The sequence below is a fragment of the Triturus cristatus genome, chromosome 10 (assembly GCF_964204655.1).
Source record: "Triturus cristatus chromosome 10, aTriCri1.1, whole genome shotgun sequence".
Taxonomy (NCBI): Eukaryota; Metazoa; Chordata; class Amphibia; order Caudata; family Salamandridae; genus Triturus; species Triturus cristatus.
Window position 1 is genome coordinate 1,162,387,976 of NC_140593.1, and position 10,806 is coordinate 1,162,398,781.

The window sequence follows — 10,806 nt, forward strand, 5'->3', positions numbered from 1 at the left end:
AGCAAGTTCCTTTTACGATTAGTTTTCTGCACTTAATTGTGCTTTTAAGAAATAGTGCAAAAGGTCTTGAAAAACATTCACTTTCTAGTATTTGTATTTTAATCAGACCCCACAATTTTAAAATAGGTTTGATCCACCTTTTCCTTGTGCAATGTAAAATTTACAGAATAGAACTACATGCATTGACGATTGTGTAGATACTTCATCACACGCACATTTACTTAATATATTCAACCAATCATTTATTGTGGGAAAGCTGACAAAGCGATGGAGAATGCCAATTCTGAGCCGAGTCAGAACAAATCTGTCATACCCACTTGCTGTGTTAAATAGGTAGGGCTGCATGCCCGGAGTTGTTAGTATAGCCTTATAGCCCGCCGTAGCCGGCTATACCGTCTGTTAAAGGCCCGCTGCAGCGTTAAAGGCCTGAGCCGAAGGCGAGGGACTTTAACAAAGCAGAGGGACTTTAAAAGCCGGTATAGCCCTGCTACGAAGGGCTATAAGGCTATTAGAACATTCTGCCACTAGAGGGCAGAATGTTCTAACAAAACAAAAGCCTTCAGGGAGCGCGAGGGGATTCAAATCCCCTCAGGCTCCCTGAACCCTTTGTTCACAGCCAGAGCTGTGAACAAAGACACATTGGAATGTTGGAGCTCCGGGCTTATACCAGCCATTAGAAGCCCGGAGCACTCCATTGTTTTCAATGGAGCTCCCAACATTCCAATGTTCTAATATCAGTTAATTGGCTTGTACTGATGGTCTTGATACCTCCTCGGCAAATCTAATAGCCTCCAAATGCGCCTTACAATATGTCTTAAAAACCTTTCTGGCAATAGAACCCATAGGCACAGGATCATCATAGTATTCCGGATGGCAGAGATCAGTCATGGAAACTTTTGTGTATTTTACACAGCTGGTCTCTAAATCTCGCTCTAAATTGAGACTGTCTTTTATAATGTCGCGATTAAGAAGGTTTCAGTTGAAGTCCAGACCCGATGCCATAGAAGAAGAGGCTGAAGTTTAATTACATCCGCGATATAGGGAATCCCCATTTCTGCATGGCATGGCAGGTGTGTATTGAGGTACTGCGCAGAGCTGCCAGAAGAAATCTGAAGAAGGTGTTCTCGACCTGCTGTATGGGTTTTACATCACAAAATCCCCAAATTAGGGCACCGTATATGGCTGTGCTCACACATTTAGTCCGGTAAATGTGTAGCATGTCAGCTGGGGATCTTCTTCCTAATTTATTTGCGAAATTAGGCAGTGCCTGGGACCATGATCCCCTGCACTCAAATATTATGCCTAGGTAGGGGTCTGTAGTGTCGGTTTCCACCTTTTTACTGTCAATAAAAATATCTCTACACACCGCGCTGCCTCGCCCCCATTTCATTATAAAGGTGTTTTTTTGTGTTTACTCTCTGGCTTAAGTCTTTCATAAATTCAGTGTAATTATTGAGTGCCCGTTGAACACCCAATTGCATCCGGGCCATTAGTACTACATGGTCCGCTTAGAGAAGAGCATGCAGAGGACAATTGTATATTTGTGGCAGGGCCTGACATTTCTCTACCATGGTTTGCTCCATACCAATGGTATATAGTGTGAAAAGAAAGGGTTCCAGGACACAGCCCTGCCTAATCCCCTTCTCCACGCTGAACAGCGCAGTGCATTCTCCCTTGGACCCCAACCGGACCCTGGCTTTTGTTTCATTGTACAGGTGTCTTAGAAAGTGAATTAATAGTAGTTCCACCCCCATTTCGACTAGAATAGCCCATAGTCTCTCGTGAACAACACAGTCGAAGACCACCGTAAGGTCTACGGAGGCCAAATATAATCTTCCATTTTTTGACCGTGTGTACTTTGCCAAAAAAATGTTACGGTTCAGTCCTTGTTCAACCGTGCCCAGGCCCTTGCGGAATCCAAACTGTAGATGTGATAAGACATTATTGTCTTCTGCCCAATCCTGGAGGTGGTTCAGCACTATTCGCCCCACCACCTTCACCAGGGAATCCAGCAATGATAGTGGGCGGTAGCATTCTGGATTTTGGCCGTCGCATTTTTTATAAATGGGTACCACAATGGAATCTGACCATGTCTTTATGAATCCAGTTGTACAGCAGGCTGCTAAAACCTGCGTTAAAGGTGGAGCCCTTACTTCTAGGTTAAATTTAAAAAGATCTATTGGTACCATATGTCGGGGCCCGGAGCCTTGCCACCCGTACTCGATTTTATTGCACGGTTTACCTTATCTAAGGTGAAGGCTAGGGCTATAGGGTAGTTTACAGTTAGGGGTGTAGCCTGTGGGGTTGAATAGGAATCTGTGCCCACCTCTGCCTGTTCTAATCTGTACATTTCAGAGAAATACTCCACTCGTTGCCCTTCATCTATAGCGACCTCTATGGTTGGGGTATCATGAGCTGTAAGGAAAGAAGCTTTCACCGCACGCCAAAAAGCTATGCTATCTCTATTCAGACTAGCTTGGTGTACGTTAGCCCATGGTTTAGCTTTTAATTCTCCTTTTCGCTGTTTCAGAATGCAATTATATTCCTTTCTGCATTATATTATTTCAGTTCTATCCCTTACTGGTTTGTGTAGCACCTGTTTTAATTTTGCGTCAGCCTTTGTACATCTGAAATCAAACCACCCCTTATTTTTCCTATGCACTTTATTTGATACCACCTTCAGGGTGTTCCTTATTTCCCCTGTAATTTGTGCAAAAGCTTCCAGGATCCCAACGTGTGGCGTGGTCTCGTTCAGAAAGGTTACGAGTGATTTATAACTCTTTACCACAACTTTCTTAGTCAATTCTGCAGGATCTACCTTGTCCCACTTTTGGGAATAGCCATTTACTTTATCCATCTCTCTATTCTGGGCCACATGCACATATTTGCTTCGAGATATATGCACCTTAATAGGGAGGGATAGAGTCACGCTTATGGGAAAATGACCACTCATAACATTCTAGTGTTTTCTATAACCTAACAGTCGAGACTCATATCTATTTGTAATAATAATCAATAATAATCAAATCAATAATTGTACTCAAGCCTCTCCCATTAAATGTCTGAGTGAATGGGATTGGCGGGGAAAATAGTATATTAGCAAAACCTAAATCAAAGGTAAATAGCATCTCGTTTAAAAAGTTCCCATAGATTGAATGTGAAAAATGAGGGAAAGTACATTTGTCACCGTCTAATAGGTCACAAGTTACATCTCCTGGTTGATGGGCACAAGGCAATGTTAAAATCCCCGCCCCAAACGAAGATAACATCCTCTACACTTTCATTCTGTATCTTGTGCAGATCGCTCTTAAGTAGCTTCAAAATTATCACCACCTGTTCCTTCAGGGCATTATTATAAAAATTGATAAGTACAATACAGTTTCGGTTATCCAAGTACATTGTCACAATTCGATAATAAATCTCCGTGGTCGTTAAAGAAATCTTAATTACATTCACCATATTTGACACATGTATGCTAAGACCACCTTCGGGCCTCCCATGCATGGCTGGAACTGCAGGGGTATGAAAAGTCTTGAAGCCATTAACATGTGTAGCATCCACCAACCATGTTTCTTGGAGACAAAGTATACTAAATTTCCCAACAAATTCGTGCCAACGGTGATTTGTCAGTTTAGTTCGTAGCCCCGCGACATTCCAAAGTAGAACTAAGAAACTATGCACCATATACCTTTTTTCACTTGCGCTGCCCAAGACTTCGATTGTAGTAGGGATGTTTACTGTTGGGCAATCTCTATTGTCCTTGCCTCTACCATTATCCATTGAGGAGTCCTGGTTAGGGTTAAGGCCAGTATCGTTAGGGACTATTGTTGCATTCTCTACTATTCTGGTTATTTCATGTGGGACATGTTTATTTAGTCAATCTACCTCATCCAATGTGGGGAGGGACTCAATCCGTTTGCACCACAACATTCTATGTGTTGTGTTTTCTTTCAGTTCTGTTACTTCTCAGACTCACATTAGAGGGTGGCTGAAAAAAACCAGAGATAATATGTTAATTTTATGTTTCTCTGCTTGGAAATCTAGTGCAACCTTGGATGACAATATTATCTACTGGGGTAGATTTATAGACAATATTTTTATGATTTGGAAAGGGAGTGAAGAGAAATTGAAACTTTTCCATAATCATTTGAATACTAATAATCACAACATAACTGTTACTCTTGAATATAACACTGAAAGAATAGTTTTTTTAGATGTTAAAATGTATGTTTCTCAGGGACATTTAGAGTCGAGACTTTATCGGAAACCTACTTCGACAAACTCTATATTGCATGCTAGATCAGGACACCTTAAAAGACAGATTGACAACATCCCATATGGGGAATTTTTGAGAGCCAAAAGAAATTGTAGTGATGACAGTGAGTACCAAAACATTAGTCAAGATATAACTGAAAGATTCCTTAAAAGAGGATATGAGAAAAGTATTGTAGATAAAGTCAGAATCAAAGCACAAAAAGTGAAAAGAGATACACTACTAAATGATAGACCTAGATTAGAAAGAGACAAAAAAGAAGTAATTAGATATATCACGACCTATAGCGAAGGTAATAATAGGGTCTTCAGATCCCTTTGTAAACATTGGGACGTGCTAACTATCGATAAAGACATTTCTGAATTTCTGGCTGACAAACCCAATATGGTGTACAAAAAAGCCCCCACACTGAGGAACATTCTTAGTCCTAGTGACACACGATCATATCCTTTACACAATACTGATTGTGACAAACAGATACGGATTAATAATCTATTAACACCAGGATCATATAGATGTAGCCAATGTATCTGTTGTAAACATGTTACAGATAAAACAACAATTTTCAGTGACCATACCAACAGGAATATTTATAAAATCAAGTCCTTTATAAATTGCAACACTAGTCACTGCATATACATAATGACATGTATATGCAAAAAGATATATGTTGGTTCGTCAATGAGAAAGCTCAAAACAAGATGGATGGAACATCTTAGAGCAATTAAAATTTGTGACCCTAAATATCCAATGGCAGTTCATTTCAAAGAACAACATAAACGGAACGAATTAGGTGATATCCAGTTTATGGGTATTGAACAAGTTACCATTGATAGAAGAGGGGGTGACTTAGAAGCGAAACAAAGATCTAGAGAAACGTATTGGATCAATAAACTACAGGCGGTACAGTTTGGATTAAACGTAGATCGAGAGATATATACTTTGTTAAGTTAAGTTAGATTCTTAACGTCTCTTGACAAATAATATGTACTATAGATCTTTGGTATATAATTTGGTAATCCTATTTAAAACTGTTTACAGATCCCTTACCTACTGTGCAATTGGAATAGTGATTATTATTTCTTAGGTTCACCATATTAATTATGCAACCTAAGTTTTATTTTGCTTAAATAATCACTTCCTTTAATGATAGCGCATCGTACTAATGCTATTACACTTCACGGAGGTGAATTCTAGGTTCGGTTATACTAGTATGTAAATAGAGCTCACGCTTTAATGCTGTTTGGATCAGATAATTTTTACAAATTTATCTAATTAGTCCGTTTATACTTTACAATTTGTGAGATTGGTCTGAAAACAACATATTTCGTTGGGTTTCGAATGTTTAAAGCTAAACGGATGCTAACTCAATCCGTCCTATTAATGTTTTTCATTAGATTATAACTAGGGCTCCCGGTTTTCCGTTTTTACTGATTTTTACCTATAAATACAGACGGAAATCTATATTTCCTTTGTCTGTATTTATATTTAGAAATGGCAAAATACTAGCAAATTTTGCCCCGCTGCCCTCAGGTATTTTGCTACCGAAGTTCCAAATAAACAATTCTGCTGTCCCGTGTAAAAGGCAGCTCTTTACGTTTCGTTTTGGTGTTTAAGCTACTGAGCACAGGGGGTCCTGTAGACACTGCCCGCAGTCTGGTAAGAAGGGGTGAAAAAAAACAACAAAGCCTCGTTAACTAGTGAATGGTCTTTTTAAAGACCTGTTAAGTACTCGGGTGCGGCTGGCGGTCAATCACACTTTGAGATCCGTTTATCGGCATGTGGTTAAATGTGTGTCTTTTTGGCTGAAAGTGCTCCTGAAGCTATATTGTACAAAACCCCGCACACGTAGATCCCCACAGGCACATTTTACAGCTAGTGAAGGCCTAAAAGAGAGATCTTTGCCCGTCCAGTGACTGTGAGATGGTTAAGAGAGGCATGGAACCAAAATGAAAGACAACCGTCGTACCGCATCGCCTTTGTGCTGGCAAAGGGACAGGAGCCACGTTTGCAAAACAAGCCCTCAAAATGCGGACTGTTTCACTACTCACCTCCCTCGTCCTCACCATACTTCCACTGGCGTCGTCTTGTTGCTATGGTTACCACCTGTAGTGATCAGCATGTGGGCCCCGGGCCCACAATACCACACCACCCATTAGCAGCATTCATCTCCTTGTAACTCCGAGGCCCTTCGCTTCTGTAAGGAGCGCGAGAGAACGCTAACAGATGCATCAGCTTCGCCCGCACGTCTCTTCCGTACTATATATGCTGAAAGGACGGACTGATGATTCCAGTAAGTTACATGTATGCTTTTCAAATACACATTGCTTGATTGCCCACCTCGCTGGAATGTTGCCTCTCGTTGGTCACGTAAAGTCGGATAATGGTATTCATTCGATCGGCAGTATGGGTTGTGAGACTACGTATCATGTACGCTCTGCTCATTAAAAAGATGGGCATCGTTTCTGAGGTCACTGAGTTCGCAAACTTGTTTTGCGACACTGGTTGTGACCCAGCAACGGCGACACATCTTTTATAGTTGCTGGTATAAGTGAAGCAAACCTTTTCTGAGAACAGTGGTTAAAATTTAGTATCTGGACAGGCTTTTCGACTTTCTTTTTTTTCATGCGATGATGGTCAATGCAGAAGTCAACATGTTTTACTTAAGAAATTCAAAATGTAAGTTAAATCCAAGAAAGGTGGTGGTAACTATGTGAGTTCAGCAAGCGCAGTTTTAGGACTTGCAAATTTGTAGTGTTTGGAACTTCCAGTGTTGCACTGTTCTCAGCTTGAGCACTGTGCCACCTAGTGACGACACTGCTTCAAATGGCTGTTTAACCAAAGTGTACCTGTTACGATAAATGCATGCACATCACTGCTGTGTTCCTTTCCGTGCCAGCAGCTCCTCTTAGATAGTCTGTTCGCTTACATTGGCGCTGGACCTTCCGGAAACGGTGACGGAGCAAGAATGACCCTAATTCACAGATGCGTTGGAAGGCAAAGTGTGATCAAGCAAGTCTTATTTTTAGGTGCTCTAGCTTCAGCTGCCATGTACGTACTAGCTTCCGCTTTTTTTCCTGGCCTTTTGCAACAAGAGTTTGAGCAGGTGTTTACAGCCTTGTTGTGGGTCAGCTAGCCCAACTTCTCTCTCCACCCTACACTTCCTGCCCTTTTTTTAAACCCTATTTTTATTCGTTTTCTAGTAAAATATAGCCTATATTGTATTAGAAAACGAACAAAATTGTCAATTTAAATAAACGTCGAAAAATACTAGCTGTAGCGTCGTCTTTTGCTTGTGGCAAAAATAAATGTAGATATATACAGAAAAAATGCCCCAAAAATATATATGGATAAATACAGATGGAAATGGCAAAAAAATAAATACCATAAAACCGGGAGCCCTAATTATAACGAAGTTTCCCGAGTGACAAACTAGATAGCTCACTATGTTAAAACTCGATACTATAATCTTGAGTTAGCCTGGGGTTCATTTCCAATCATGAGGCTTTGGGACTGATTACCCAAACAGTGATTTTATTTTCACTCGCAAATAATATCTTTGTATTTTACTTTAAATAACGTGATCTATAAATCCAGTAACAAATAACGTTTGAGATCGTTCTAGCAAACTACTAAGTAGGACTATATTTGCTGACCAGTGAAAAAGATAGCTCACCATGTTAAAATTGAGTACTTTCATGGAGGTCGCGTCAGGGGTTCGATTCCAATTTAGAGATGTTGGTAATTTTGCACCTAAACAGGCAGTATATATATATATATTTTTGTATGTAACTAACAAAGACTCGGGTTAGTTCTTATAATTTATAACAAATGTTGGGACTTTTAATTCTTTTCAAATAAGTTTTTGGTTGGTCGCAGCAGATTAGACAGTATAAGAACAGTACATAGTTGGTAGTTAACGTTCACATTTTCCCGCCGTTTTTTGAATTTGCCAATTAGGGGAGGAGTAAATATATCTGAAGGGCACCAACGGTGTTTCACCCGCAGAAATAGACGGACACTCCGAATACAGGACGCTTTTCTACTTAACGGTAAGAAGGAGGCTCTCACACTGGAATTAGATACTAGTCGAACCGCTTTGAATAATATCAAGATTTTAAGAGTATTATTCGTCCTAGAATTCTAATCCCTCTCTCACCTTGCCATTTAAGTTTGAAAGATAGTATAGTGCTTAAATGGATTCTGTAAGACATTTGATTAACGCAATACATTTTAATTATATCTTGCCATTTAAGTTTAAAAGATAGTATAGTGCTTAAATGGATTCTGTAAGACATTTGATTAACGCAATACATTTCTATTATATCTGTGAGCATAGTGGGACTAAGCAGATTTTTAATTGTTATTTTTGTAGAACGTATCATGGAACGCTAATAAATTCATCAATAAACAAGATTTAAATGCCAAGATTTCTGTGTGAATAGATCCATGAATAAGGTGAGATTACTTTCTTAGGCATTTTGGTGCTAATAAAGATAGAAGATTGAAGTTATTAGGGTTAAAAATTGAAAAGTAATAAATAATTAATTAATTTCATTTTAGGAACTGCTTCAAAATATAGGGAGCCCATATCATTATGGAAGATTCTTTCGAGCTTCTTAGAAAAGTGACTAATAATGGAAGATGAGGTAAACTTTGCTCCGGCGCTAATCTTACTATAAATGTATCTGGATATTAGATGCATAGATTGGTAAACTAAAGATTGAAGGTAGTTTAATAGTGTGTCAGCCAAGTTTTCCTTTTCTCTTTCATTTCCTTCTTTATATTTTTTATTATATTTTTCCTTTTTTCTCCCCCTTTTTGTTTGCTTTTAAAGCACATTATGACTTGTTGGGGAGTATATTGCTAGAGTTCACTAACTCAAGTTAAGAATATTAAAGAATGTATGTATATTTGTAAAGAAATAAGTATGTATACATGAATTCTAAGTGTATTATTCTGTTTATTTGACAGCCCTGAAGAAGCGCAGTTGGCGCGAAACATGTGTTGGCACTTTTTGTGATACTTTTTGTGAGCCTGACTTCTAAAGAAACAAGAATAAAAACATCATTACATGAATGAACAAGAAGACTAATCATCTGTGTATTATTGAATCTGTGGATTTATACTGCTCTCAGATGTGTTCGTGGTTAATATATATATATATATATATATATATATATATATAAAAAAACCATAGGTTTCACACATGTTATAGTTAGCTGGACATTTCACTCGTAAAAAAACAATGAAATTCCCCCAGTTGTATTCGAGACTAGCAGCAGATTCCCGCGCCAGTTGCTATGTCACTAAACCAGCAAGAACATTTTATTTTTAATGTTGTAGTTATTGAAAGGTGCGGTGACTGGCGCTGTGAAGCATGCAGGGACGCCCCACTCCACTGTAACTTTTGGGATTCCTAGCTCTTGCACAAGAATCCACAAACACTCCGGATGTGTTTCAGTTGTGTCTGAAGTGTTACGCATGTTTGTGCACTTCGGTTTATTCAACATAACAGGATGCAATCGTTTTTCAGGGAACGCGTGTAAAAGTGTTAGGTGCCCTAATCTCATTGTGCTGTTTCAGCCTTCTATCTTCACTATATCGATACATTTATGATAATTAATTTGTGTAAGGAGTCTAACATAACGGGTATACTGCGCCAACTAACCTTTTGGAATGAATGTTCGCTTTCAAGTGCATTTTATGTCGTTTATGTTTTTTTCAGTGAATGATGTACTGGGGTCGTCCTAGTTCACACGCGCACCCATTATGCACATTTCACAGAGTTTGAAACCTGACAAATATACATTCCTATTGTTTTACAGGCTGGATGGGTGAAAGGGTAAATGGTTGCATGGATGAGTGAATGGAAGGATGGGTGGAAGAGTGGATGGATGAGTGAAAGGATGATTGGGTGAAATGGTAGGATGGATGAGTGGATGGATGAGTGAAATGATGGATGGAAGGATAGACAATGGATATGTTTTGATATGGTTGAAAAGGTTTGGATATAGATGGGCACACAGATGGAAGGCCAGAATGAATGGTGAAAGACTGAATGATGGATGAAAGAATGAATGGATGACAGAATGTGAATTTGAAATGGTGGACATCACAGGTTTGATGGAAGGATGAATGGCTAGATCCTTGGACAACAGAGCTCTTCCGGGGAGGATTGTGATGATTTGCTTTGCTTTATTGCTGCCATAAGAGCTTTAGTTCAAAGTGGGAGGTGTTTACATTTTCTGGCTACTCCCTTGCCTATATGTTACTATTCTGTATTTGTTGTGTGCTTACGTGTGGGATCTATACATCATGCATATGGCATTTTGAGTGACACCCAACTGCTACTTGAATGTTACAATAGTAATTGTAAATTTTTGCATGTTTTGTTTGAGGTGTAAGGTTTTAAGGAGAGCTTCATAGTGCCATGAGCTGTGTTTGACATGTATATAGTAATTGTAGCAATAGGCATGGCGTCAAAAATAAACAATGTAATAGTGTATTGACAGTAGATTCTTTAAGAAAGT